This window comes from Globicephala melas, chromosome 2 (genome assembly GCF_963455315.2).
Source record: "Globicephala melas chromosome 2, mGloMel1.2, whole genome shotgun sequence".
In the NCBI taxonomy this organism is placed as follows: Eukaryota; Metazoa; Chordata; class Mammalia; order Artiodactyla; family Delphinidae; genus Globicephala; species Globicephala melas.
In genome coordinates this window covers 34,025,450-34,039,457 of record NC_083315.2, presented here as the reverse complement: position 1 = coordinate 34,039,457, position 14,008 = coordinate 34,025,450, and positions in this window count along the sequence as shown.

Below are 14,008 nucleotides of genomic sequence, written 5' to 3'. Positions count from 1 at the left end.
AAGAACAAAGTTTTCTTCATCTCAATTCCATTCAGTTCCAGGTGCTCCAGATCAATTTGGTCTTCAAAGACCTTTATGAAGTAATTTTTAAAAATTCACAGCAGAGCAGAAGCAAATGTTTATATTAAAATTTAAGGAGGGATGCATGATAAAACATGTATAGATGCTAAGAACTGTCAGAACGTAAAACTGTATTTTCAAGATAGCAGGAAACCAAAAAAGTGCAGTTATTTTGCAAAACCATTGTTCGGGTTTTATTGATTCTTTGTGAGGTTTCTTAACGTGTGCAAAAGAAGCCCCAGACCCATTGCTTCACTCCTGTTACCTGTTTGTAAAGTAACCATTTCTGTGCACTCAGAATTGCCCACTGGGTTATTTAACCTCTCTTCACTTTAGAACAGAGAAAAGTGACTTTTTGTTCCCCAAGGCAGTTCTCTCCCACTCAGTTTTCTTCAATTGGAAAAATAAAATTATCAACACCTGTGATGCATAAAATCTCTTGACGCTACAAAAAAATTATGATTATTATTCCAATCAGAAAAATTTTCTTTTTGCCTCACGTGTTTCCTTTGCCCAATCCTGTCATATCAGAGTTCAGAGCCAGTGTTCAAGGGTCTCAAAAGAGATTTGGTGCTGTTATTGTGACCTGTGGTTGGTTTCCAGTAGGTTAAGAAGCTTCTTGTATACCAGGCATTTAAAGGAGCCAGTGGGTTTCCTTCAAAACACTTTAAAAAATATCCACCTAGGGATTCCTTGGTGGCGCAATGGTTAGGAATCCACCTGCCAGTGCAGGGGACACAGGTTCGAGCCCTGGTCCAGGAAGATCCCACATGCCGCGGAACAACTAAACCCGTGCGCCGCAACTACTGAGCCTGCTCTCTAGAGCCCGTGAGCCACAGCTACTGAGCCTGCGAGCCACAACTACTGAAGCCCATGCGCCTAGAGCCCGTGCTCCGCAACAAGAGAAGCCACCGCAATGAGAAGCCTGCGCACCGCAAGGAAGAGTAGACCCCATTCACCCCAACTAGAGAAAAGCCCGCGCGCAGCAACAAAGACCCAACGCAACCAAAAATAATAAATAAATAAATAAAATAAATTTATTAAAAAAATTATCCACCTAAAGGACAGTTTGTGTATATGTTTGTACCTTACTTTACTTGGATGGTACCTAGTTATACATAATTTCATACTAGGCCTAGTTAATATTTATACCTTGTTGTTTTTGTTAAGAGTTGTATTTTATGTAGAAAAAGAACAGTGGGAGACCTCCTAACTTTCTACCAAAGAGAGGCTTTTTCTAGAGAGAGATGCGTGCCCTCCTCTTATTCTCCCCGTGTTCCATGACTTGCTCACCCTTCTCTCCTGTACCTTTATCATAAGAAAGTTTAAATCACACATAATCATAGATCTGGAGCAGATCTGAGATCCCGTTGTTCTTGACATCGTTTCTTGGACACAAATACAAAAGATGAATTCCTTCAATTATGTTACTTCACACCTAGAAAATGACAATAATAAGCCTACTTACAGCTCTGTGAAGTTCAAAGTTGCCTTGTAGAGTTGGTCATTTGCAAGACTGAATTTATATACACACACGCACCCGGGCACACATCCAAAAGCTCATTTAAATATATTATATTCCAATGGAGACGATTGAACTACTACTTTGAAGACGGATAGTACTCTTTGGATTATAAGCAGGGTTCAAGGTGACTGGACGGACAATTCATATTGTATAGAGAAAAAAATGCAAGAGTGAGAACGCTTGGAGATTTTGTGACCTACAAGTCATGACCTTGGATAATTCATTAAAGTTCTCTGGGCCTCTGTTTTGCCCTCTGAAAATAGGACTGAACTCCTGTATCAGAGATCTCTTTATTTTAACTGCATGCTCGTGCACATACTCCGATATTCATGATAGAAATCATAATAATAATTATTAGGAAATTGAGACCTGTGAAAAAATAAGGCAATTCAAAATAGATTTTTGGAAACCACTGGATTCAAGTAGACACCCTTCTGGGACATCTCGTATGCAGAGGAATGGAGCAAGAGCTCAGATATACAGTGAGTTCTAAGTATATTCAACACAATTCTTTGCCTTTGCTTTGGAGAGCCCTCCTGCCACAAACAGCCGTGGTGGTGGGAAAAGAAAACAAACACAGTGATTACAGAAAGCTTGAAGGCATCTGTGTTTTACTTCTGGGATTTTGAAGGTTCATTTTCATAGTCCCTGAGTCACCTGAGCCACAGTTTCCACCATGGCAACAGTGAAGCCAGAATCATTTGGCACCAGATTCCAGCAACAACATCCATATCCATGCCTGTATTACCTTTCCCGTCCTGTTCAAGAATGTATCTCAAGTGGCTGTGAACTGCGGCTGCGTCATTGCATTGTACGGATCAGTCTTTTTTTTTTTTTTTTTTTTGCGGTACGCGGGCCTCTCACTCTTGTGGCTTCTCCCGTTGCGGAGCACAGGCTCCGGATGCGCAGGCTCAGCGGCCATGGCTCACGGGCCCAGCCGCTCTGCGGCATGTGGGATCTTCCCGGACCGGGGCATGAACCCGCATCCCCTGCATCGGCAGGCGAACTCTCAACCACTGCGCCACCAGGGAAGCCCTGGATCAGTCATTTTGATACATGCTTCTGCTGCTTTTATAATGTTGGAATTTTAAACAGTGATGATAACATGTACACTGGAAAACTGTAATGTACTTTTTTTAGAAAGGTGCTTATTATATGCTTATTCCAAAAATTAACATTTGGGTCCCTGTGTACTAGTTTCCCTAGTCACATACTACTGCAAAAAGAAAGAAGAAAGGAAGCACTTTACCCCCATGTTCAGAGTGGCATTGCTTACAGCAGCCGAGATATGAAAACAACCTAAGTGTCCACTGACAGATGAATGGATAAAGAAGATGTGATGTGATATACATATGCGCATATATATGATACACATACAATGAGATACTTCTCAGCCTTTAAAAAAAAGAAGGAAATCCTGCTGTTTGTGAAAATATGGATGAATCTAGAGGGCATTATGCTAAGTGAAATAAAGCAGACACAGAAAGACAAATACTGCATGATCTCATTTATATGTGAAATCTAAAAAGGTTGAACTCATAGAAGCAGAGAGTAGAACGGTGGTTCCTGGGGACTGGGGATTAAGGGAAATGGAGAGATATATTGGTCAAAGGGTACAAACTTCCAAGTATACATTGGATAAGTTCTGGGGATCTAATGAACAGCATAGTGACTAGAGTTGATAATACTCTATTATATACCTGAAATTTTGCTAAGAGTAGATCTTAAGTGTTCTCACCACACACACACAATAAAGGTGACTATATGAGGCAATGGGTCTGTTAATTAGCTTAGTGACGGTAATCATTTCACACTGTGTATGTATTTCAAACCATCACTTTGTATACCTTAAATATATACAATTTTTGTCAATCATACTTCAGTAAAGCTGGGGGGTGGGGGAAAAGGGCATGGAATATTCACCTGAAAAAAAAGAAGGAGAGTTCCTAAATGGAAGAATCAGAGAAAAGACTGGAATGGTTATTTCACTACCTATCAAGAAGAGGGGGTCGTCATCTGATGTTTTATTATCATTACTGTATTTTGATCCAAGAAAGTATTTTGCATGGACTCAGCAGACACTTTGTAATCATCCCCCCCGGTGCCCCTTGTCATAAGGATCAGGTGAGGACTTTACAGAATGGTGCCTAGATGTTTCCCAAGATAAAAAAAAAAATCTCTCTCAAAATGTACGTAAGTTTCTATGTGTTTTGTCTTTAGATTCACTTCAACTTTCCAGGTCTGATTTTTCTCATCTGAAAAATGGAGATACAAATATTTGTTCCACCTTCTTGTCTGGATTTTCATGAGAGTTGAATGCTTGGGAAAAGGCAGTGTGTTCAAAACAAGAGGTAAGATGTTAAATGCACAAAGGGAAAAAAAAAGCTCTTCTTGGCAGGTAAACATCATTGCCCTCCATATGGTTTCACAATCAAATGTAAAGTTGTGGTTTTCTTGGTGTACTTGTGGTCATTGAGGAAGACCATTCCTTAAAAAACTAAAAATAGAGTTACCATATGATCCAGCAATCCCACTACTGGGCATATACCCAGAGAAAACCATAATTCAGAAAGACACATGCACCCCAGTGTTCATTGCAGCACTATTTACAATAGTCAGGACATGGAAGAAACCTAAATGTCTGTCAACAGAGGAATGGATAAAGAAAATGTGGTACATATATACAATAGAATCTTACTCAGCCATAAAAAGGAATGAAATTGGGTCATTTGTAGAGACGTGGATGGACATAGAGACTGCCATATAGAGTGAAGTAAATTAGAAAGAGAAAAACAAATATCGTGCATTGATGCATAAATGTGGAATCTGGAAAAATGATATAGATGATCCTATCTGCAAAGCAGAAATAGAGACACAGATGTAGAGAATAAATGTATGGACACCAAGGCAGGAAGAGGAAGTGCGGGATGAACTGGGAATTGGGATTAACATATATACACTGTTGATACTATGTACAAAATAGATAACTAATGTATAAAACAAGTAACTAATGAGAACTTACTGTATAGCACAGGGAACTCTACTCAGTGCTGTGTGGTGACCTAAATGGGAAGGAAATCCAAAAAAAGAGGGAACATATGTATACGTATAGCTGATTCACTTTGCTGTACAGTAGAAACTAACACAGCATTGTAAAGCAACTATACTCCAACAAAAGTTAATCAAGAAAAAAAAAAAAAAGACCAGCGATAGAATGAGAACATCTTAAAACTAAGGAGGGCTTTAAAGATTTCCCTATAATCCCTTCACGGTAATGTAAGTGCACTGCAGTCCAGAGGGAAGATGCCATTGGCTGATGGTTGATACTCAGACACAGGCCAAGGCACCACAAATCAGTTCTCTAAACGTCAATTGATCAAAAATAAGCTTCCAGAACGACCAATTCACTTCATCATTATTTTACCAAATTATTCAACCCAAGCCCTGCGCTTCCTTTGTCCCCTGTCATTCTGCATCGATCCCTATCCCTGGCACTCTCGGTCCCAGCCTCTGCTTTTGCTTTGGGTTTTAGTGATCCAATGATTACAACAAACTGTACTAGACTTTGTTTAAGGAATCTGTCTTTGTTTTTGGTGAATAGGTGATTTTTAGTAAATTTATTTATTTTTTGGGGGGGGCAGATTGACTTTGAGCCTATGAGTTTCTTTTTTGTCTTTAAAATACATACTTTTAATAAAATAGCTGCATACAGTATTCATTACAAAATTAGGAAGCAACCATCAGGAAACTAACATTCAAGATAAAAAATGTGTTTTATTGAGAGAAAGGGCAATGGTTTGAGAACGACTTACATTTTTATTGGTTCCTAGATAAAAAGCCCAAAGATACCTATCTCTCAATTTTCAATTTTCAGCCCCTTTTGACCTAAGCTTTTTTCCCACTGGCAAAGAAGTCACACCAGTAGTGAAAAAAAAAAAAAAGAGAGAGAGAGACAGAGAGAGAGAGACAGAGAGAGAGAGAAAAGAAGAAAAAACAGCTGCCTTTATTATCTGTGTCTTTTAAAACTTCAGACATGCTTTTCACGTCCATAGTGACTTAATGGAGTCTAACAACCAATTAATGGCTTTAAAACCAGCGGGGATCCTGTTCTACCCCATAACCTGAAATGAATTATTGATAGATGCTTTCAGCCCTGTGTCCTGTCAGATATTTCAAAGTCAATGTCGGCCTGTGCATTTTCTCATTCACCCTCTAGTGAGGTCAAGATTTGTGAAGCGATGCTCCCCCCAAAGGGAAAAAAGAAGAACCTGCTCCCTGCAAAGTGTGGAGCTAGACATAATGGGCCTCTCTTTAAACCAAACCTCTGTAAGATATTAGCAACCTCTACATGCATTAGCGAGACCAGTGGCATTATTCCCTCAAAGCAGGTAGAGCACTGCATTTAGCATTTAGAAGGGGAATGACATTAATAAGTCCTTTACAATTATAACAATAACTTTTCACTGAAGTTCATGTTTTCTTTCATTCGAGGCTTAGAACCATCCTGTGAGGTGGGTAGGGCAAATACCATACCAAATACCTGATATGGAGAAAAGAAAACCCTGAAACCCAGAATTATATAAGCTCCTCTTTTCTCCTTTTCTTTTCTCTTCTCCTTTCCTTCCTCCCCATCCTTCTTCTAATACTTGTGTAACTGTGATAAGTCTGCTTGACACTATGACAGCTCTAAAGAGGTGATTTTTAATGATTCTGATTTTAATGTCATTCTGCTATAGCCATCTCTGAATTAGCCATTTCTTAGCAAAGTAATTAGTACATTATTAAAGTGTTCCTTTTAAGTGTTTCAAACTGACTTGTGGCTTGACGATAAAAACACAGTAAAATACAATGGGTAAGTACGTAACAAAATAACCCTTAAAGAACTTCCAAATAAAAGGCACTTAGGTCCCATTTGTTTATTTTTGGTTTTATTTCCATTTCTCTAGGAGGTGGGTCAAAAAGGATCTTGCTGTGATTTATGTCATAGAGTGTTCTGCCTATGTTTTCCTCTAAGAGTTTGATAGTTTCTGGCCTTACATTTAGGTCTTTAATCCATTTTGAGTTTATTTCTGTGTATGGTGTTAGGGAGTGTTCTAATTTCATTCTTTTACATGTAGCTGTCCAGCTTTCCCAGCACCACTTACTGAAGAGGCTGTCCTTTCTCCACTGTACATTCATTCCTGCCTCCTTTATCAAAGATAAGGTGACCATATGTGCGTGGGTTTATCTCTGGGCTTTCTATCCTGTTCCATCGATCTATATTTCTGTTTCTGTGCCAGAGAAAATATTTGCAAATGAAGCAACTGACAAAGGATTAATCTCCAAAATTTACAAGCAGCTCATGCAGCTCAATAACAAAAAGACAAACAACCTAATCCAAAAATGGGCAGAGGACCTAAATAAACATTTCTCCAAAGAAGATATACAGATTGCTCAGAAACACATGAAAGGATACTCAACATCACTAATCATTAGAGAAATGCAAATCAAACTACAATGAGGTATCACCTCACACCAGTCAGAATGGCCATCATCAAAAAATCTAGAAACAATAAATGCTGGAGAGGGTGTGGAGAAAAGGGAACACTCTTGCACTGCTGGTGGGAATGTGAATTGGTACAGTCACTATGGAGAACAGTATGGAGGTTCCTTAAAAAACTACAAATAGAATGACCATATGACCCAGCAATCCCACTACTGGGCATATACCCTGAGAAAACCATAATTCAAAAAGAGTCACGTACCAAAATGTTCACTGCAGCTCTGTTTACAATAGCCAGGAGATGGAAGCAACCTAAGTGTCCATCATTGGATGAATGGATAAAGAAGATGTGGCACATATATATAATGGAATATTACTCAGCCATAAAAAGAAACGAAATTAAGTTATTTTTAGTGAGGTGGATGGACCTAGAGTCTGTCATACAGAGTGAAGTAAGTCAGAAAGAGAAAGACAAATACCGTATGCTAACACATATACATGGAATCTAAGAAAAAAAAAAAAAGGTCATGAAGAACCCAAGGGTAAGACGGGAATAAAGACACAGACCTACTAGAGAATGGAATTGAGGATATGGGGAGGGGGAAGGGTAAGCTGTGATGAGGCGAGAGAGTGCCGTGGACATATATACACTATCAAACGTAAAATAGATAGCTAGTGGGAAACCACCGCATAGCACAGGGAGAACAGCTCGGTGCTTTGTGACCACCTAGAGGGGTGGGATGGGGAGGGTGGGAGGGAGGGAGACACAAGAGGGAAGAGATATGGGAACATATGTATGTGTATAACTGATTCACTTTGTTATAAAGCAGAAACTAACACACCGTTGTAAAGCAATTATACTCCAATAAAGATGTTAAAAAAAAAGGCACTTAGGGTCATGAAAATATTTTTTATACTCAGTTTAAAACTTTGAAAAATCTCTTACTAAAGTAATCTCTTAAAAAGGAACAAAACTTAACTATTGCTAAGTACCCATAGGTGTATATGCTTCCTACATATATGTTATAGTGCTTTATTTTGCTTTTTAAAGTTAGTTACATCCATAATTTTTTCTGGTATGCTACATAGTTTTCATAGCTATTAGTTTAAGGAGTAAATATTATTTCGTTTAGATCCCAACATGAATTACTGATTTCCTTATTACTGTCCATTTAGGCTCTTACCGGTTTTTCTCCATAATAAGTAACGCAAATATATATACAGTGTTCATTTATTTGAATTATTTCTCTTGATAACTTATAGGAATGCTATTACCGAATCAAAGGATAAGACTACTTGTATGGATTTGGCTGTATAGTTTTTACTGATCTCTAAAATTCCAATGTAAAACGCCAGCAGTGGACATGTATCAATGCCACATCAATATCATCAATATCATCAACATCATACCAGATATAGGTAATATCGATCCATTAACAAAACAATGTGATATTGACACCTGAAGAAACAGATCAATAAAACAGAATAGAAATTCTATAAGTAGACCCCCAAAATGGGACATGTTTTAATATTCTCTATGGGAGGGGGATCTAAAATCATTAGGGGAAAAGACTGCTTATTAAATAAGGAAGAAAATGTGAGTTATTTTACAAAATCAGAATAAAAAATAGTTTTCAGCTAGGATATAGAACATACAAACCATAAAGTACTATTAAAAGTAACTACATAAAAATACAAAATTTCTGCATGGTAAAAAAAAAACTAGAAGCAAAATTAAAATAGATAAAATTAGGGGGTTAATTACTGCAAATTATGTCACACACACACACACACACACACACACACCATTTTCCCCAATGCATGACTAGGTCCTACAAATTCACAACAAATAAACCAAAATTTCGGTGAAAAAATGGGCAATGGATATAAACAGATTGTCCACCAAAAATAAATATAATTGAAAGAGGAGGTCTAAGGAAACTCTCTGTGCTATGTTCAAAATTTTTCTGTAAATGTAGAACTGTTCTAAAAGATAAAGTTTATTTTTAAAAAGTGGGTTAGCAAGTGTCAAGCTTGCAGCCAATTTCAGTTAGTACACGTATTATAATCTCTCTGATCATTAGTATGTGCCCTGGTATTTTACAAACATTTGGAAGATTAATCCGTAATTTTTTTTTTAAAGTAAATGAGGGGCTTCCCTGGTGGCGCAGTGGTTGAGAGTCCACCTGCCGATGCAGGGGGCACGGGTTCGTACCCCGGTCCGGGAAGATCCCACATGCCGCGGAGCGGCTGGGCCCGTGAGCCATGGCGGCTGAGCCTGCGCGTCCGGAGCCTGTGCTCCGCGACGGGAGAGGCCACAACAGCGAGAGGCCCGCGTACCGCAAAAAAAAAAAAAATTAAATGAGGAAGTCATTTCAGTTTCATGAGACTGAGAGACTGTTTCTTCTCAAAGACCATCACTTAAAGAAACACTAAAGGATGTTCTTCAGCAAAAAGGAAATGGAATCCCACAGGAAAGAACAGAATGAGAAGAAAGAGCCTATTCAAGAAATTGGTTAATACTTTGATTCATTTAAAATGTTCTATCAAATGTTATAGAAAGTGTTAATTTGTGTAATTTATTTTACAAATATAAAATTAAGTGCTAAACAGCAATAACATGGAAGCAGTAGAGGGAAACTGTATTTAAAGCTTCCCTTTGTATTGTCGGTTGGAGAAAGACATATTATATTGGTTAATTTTTAACTTTAGAGTTCATTATATCAAAAATACCTGTTTAAAAATAAGAGTCATCACTAAAAAAGAGAATAGGATGAATAACTACCAAACGAGTCAGAGGAAAGTGGAATAAAACAAAATTGATTAATAATGATGATGAAGATAATAGTAATACTTATATCACACTATGTACCAGGTTAATACCAAATTCCTAGTGTGTGTGCATGTGTGTGTCTGTGTTGTATATATGCTGAGTTAATATAATAGAAGACAGAAAGGAAAAAAGAAAACGCAACAGCAGGGCTGCTCCCAGGCGCTCTCTCCTCAGATGCTCTGAGGGTTGTTCATCTGTAAGGTGGCTCCACAGACAGCATGGGGCTTTACATCTCTGACTGAAAAAACAGGGTCAGCCAGCGAGAGGATAGCACTTTCTACTTGGGCTAATGGTACGTGTCTCACTGAGTAAGTGTCCGCCCACCTGGGGGACAGTGGAGTCCAGGGTGTGGCATTTGGCAACCCAGAGATCTCAGGCAGCCCCTTCATCAAAGGACTTATCAGTAAACTCTCTGAGGCTTTATTATAGACACCTACATCAATATTATCTATTTTTCAAATGAGTGAGGGTTTTGTATGTGTGTTTATTGTGTGTGTGTGTGTGTGTGTGTGTGTGTGTGTGTGTTTTGTAGGCTCAGCACTAGAGACTTCTTTTAAAATCCATGAAACAGCCAAATGCTAAGGGGGCCTAGAGAGTGCAAAGCTCTTGGGGCAAGACCTAGCGGACCCCCATTCAGTCCTCATTGCCCTGGGACAAAAAGCTATTTTCCCCATGCGCCAGTTATTAGAAGGAATCTTTGAGTAAGAGCCCATGGGACTAGATTAAAGGGATTTCTCACAGTACGAGAGATGCAGAGCAGAAAGGGCTGCTGCTGCCACCGGTGGTGTTGGCTCTGGAGAAGCCTGGGAAGCCGCCAGCAGGAGGAAGTCCTCAGGCCACCACCGGGAGATGTTTGGGGGTCCATGGTGGACGCAGAAGAGCTCTCCTGAACCAAACAGTAGACAGCAGTGGGAGCTGCTTTGAATCAGGGGCAGTGAGCGGGGGTCCTGGGGTCAGAGAAGCAGGCAATGTCCCCGTGCACAGTGGCTCTCAGGTGGGGCTTCTCAGATGGCACACCTGCTGGCAGCCCACCCCGTCCCTCCTAGGATCATGGGAAGCAGGCTGGGGTCAGCCAAGCCAGGACTCACAGCTGGATGAAGACGCTCAGATTCCAAGAGACAGGCACACACACAAGCACGTCCCAGTGTCGGGACAAATGGATACCGTGCAAGGATGAGCAAACCTGACAGAAAGAACTCTTGCCATCCAGAGTAAGAGTCAAGAGGTTCACAATAGAGATGTTAATATTCACGAGAGATAATAGCAAATAGTGCATCTATAAAAATTCAAGTAGAAAACTCAGTGGTTGAGATAAATAGCACAAGGGACACAGGCAAAGATCAAATTAATAAATGCACATTGAAGTCAAATAAAGTCCCCAGAACACAATGCAAAGGGACGAGGAGATAGAAAGTATGTCGGAAAATGTTATGTAGCAGGCAGATTCCAAAGTCTGTATGTCTATGTAATAGGAGTTCCTGAAAGAAAGAACAGAGAAAAGTGGAGGAAGGAAATATTCAAAGAAATAGCAACAGACAGAATTTAATCTCCGAGAAAACTTGATGATTTGCAGTTCTCTGACTTTAAATTAATCAGCCAAGGACCAACAGTGGAAAATTGATTCGCAAGGTGCCTAAAGCGTCTCTGTTTTTGTTTACTGACAGTGCCATCTTGAAACAGAAGGGTCTTTTTCCAGGAAGCAAGTACCAACCTGAAGGGGCCACGTGGAGCCTCGGGAAGGAGAGAGGCTGCTGGAGGCAGCGCGCTAAGGTCCATGTGGAAATCCTGCCGACTGAGAGTGACACTTCAGGCATCCAGTCATCAAGCAAGTGTTTATTTAGCACCTACTATGTGCCAGGCTCTGCTGTTGGCAGGGAACGAAGTGGTAAATTGGGCCAATTCCTCGCTCTCACGGAGTTTACATTCTAGTTGGAGTGACAGGCGGTAAACAAATGTAGGTTTCGTTTCAAGTAGTGATACCTGCCAAAAGAGAAACCCAACAGAGTTAGCAGCTGGGCAGTGGTGGGCACGCTCTTTTATCTTCAGTGCTGGGAAAGCCTCTTTGAGTAGATGATATTTGAGCACACATCCAAAGCGTATGAAAGGTTGTCCCTGTGAAGACCTGGGAAGGAGTGTTTCAGACAAAGAAAACCAGCAATGCCTGGGCCAGGAGGAAGGAGCAAGCTCTATGTGTTTGAGGAATGGTTCGAAACTCCTGGCCTCTGCTTCCTCATCTGTAAAGATGTGGATACTCTGAGTCCCGAAAACTCATAAGGCTTTATGAACATGAACTAGCGTAACCCATGCAAAGCAAATAGCACACTTCCTGGCACAGGAAAACTTTCTAGGAAAGATGAACTTTCATCCTCATTATCTTTAAGAGTCTTTTGCCTTGAATAATTTGTCAATTAGCTCTGAGTAGCACACTACTCCTTTATGGTTCATTTCTCCAAGGCTGCCTTGTTAAGAATATGCAAATCACAGCATTAATATGCATTAATCACAGCCAAGGGGCTGGTCTTCAAAGCTTGTTCTGCTGTTGACTGACAGCTGTACTGGTCCCTCTGGCCTTGTGGGGTTGGTGCTTCCTGAGGTAGGAGGCTTGCTAACTCCTTAAGGCAGGGGCTTCATGGTCAGGTTTCCACACCTTTAACTTTCCTCACTCAATTCACTTCTCTTTCTGAAGACTCTGGTCTTATTAGGAGACTCAGACCCGAGTCTTAACTTTTCATCTCTCTGGTCCTTCTTGAACTTCCTCAATTGCAAAACAAACAAAGGAGTCTGGGGTGGCATTGAGGAAGAGCTGAAAAGTCAGAACAGCACCAAACTACGCGTTGGGAATTATTAAGCACCACTGTATAACTGTGTGTCGACGTAGCTCTACACATATCCACAGTACATTTCAATTCCCCCGATGGCTGTTTTACGCCTTGTCACTGAATCCTTCGCCATCCAGACCACACCCACTGATAGGCCCACAAAGCAAGGAATTTGGTTTCACTCTGAGCCTGACTGAGGTGGAGGCGAGAGCTCTGATTCCCCATCTTCATGTTTCCAAGAGAGAACTTGCCCTCTCAGGATGGAGCAGTTGAAGTAACATTTACATTGTTCTCTTCTGCCTCCTTCATTCCCTTCCAGTGGTGAAAGTAGAAGAAACTGGTGGGTGTGTGTGTGTGTGTGTGTGTGTGTGTGTGTGTGTGCGCGCGTGCGCGCTAGACACAGCTCTTCAGATATCTTTCATTTTGGATCAGCCCGTCTGCAGGACACAGCCATCCTCTGCCTTTCCATGGTGTTGACTAACCAAGGCAGGTGCTGTCCCCGAGAAGGGGTGGCAGGGGTGGAAGGAAGCCTGAAGGTCTAGGAGGCTGTGTTCGGGCTCCATCGCATGGCAGATGCTAGACCCAGGTCTTCGATTTGGCGCTGCACTCATAAAACTGCTCAATTTTTTTTAAAATCTATATCTTTTTTTGAATCTATATCTTTGAGAAACATGTATCATGTTTCTCAACAGTAACCAAACAACAGAGAAGGGGGAAAACGAATATAATGATTCCTCTGAACCCCAGGAACCACTTCTTACTCTCAACAGGGGGACCAGCCTTTGTTCAACCCATTCAGCTTAGTGGTCCTTCTAAAAGATTTCTCTACAAGAGTAGGCATCTTCAGTGTCAACAAACACCCACTTTACACACTGATCAAAATGTCGTGGGGCTGACGAGAGCTTTAAAGTAAACTTGGAGCCGCTAGACTAACATTTAACACAGGAATTCCCAGTCACAGTAGGACAACACTTGGGTGTGCCACGTCATTATCAGCTGCGTGTTCATTCCAGTTTTTCATGCTTCACATCAAATACTGATGCCGTGAGAGACGGTTTTCTAAACTGAACCCTGACGTTCATGTAGGTCCCATTACATGGGAGGTGCATGGCATGCGTTGTATCTGATCCTCAGAGGACTTAATAAATAGGAGTTATTCTTGTTCTCACTTTGCAATGAGAAAACTGAGGTTCTGACAGATTGAGAACACTGGCCCAAAGTTACCTGGCTGGTGAACGGTAGAGGCGGAATCCAAACCCACATCTCCCACAGTGCCAGTTTTTCCATAA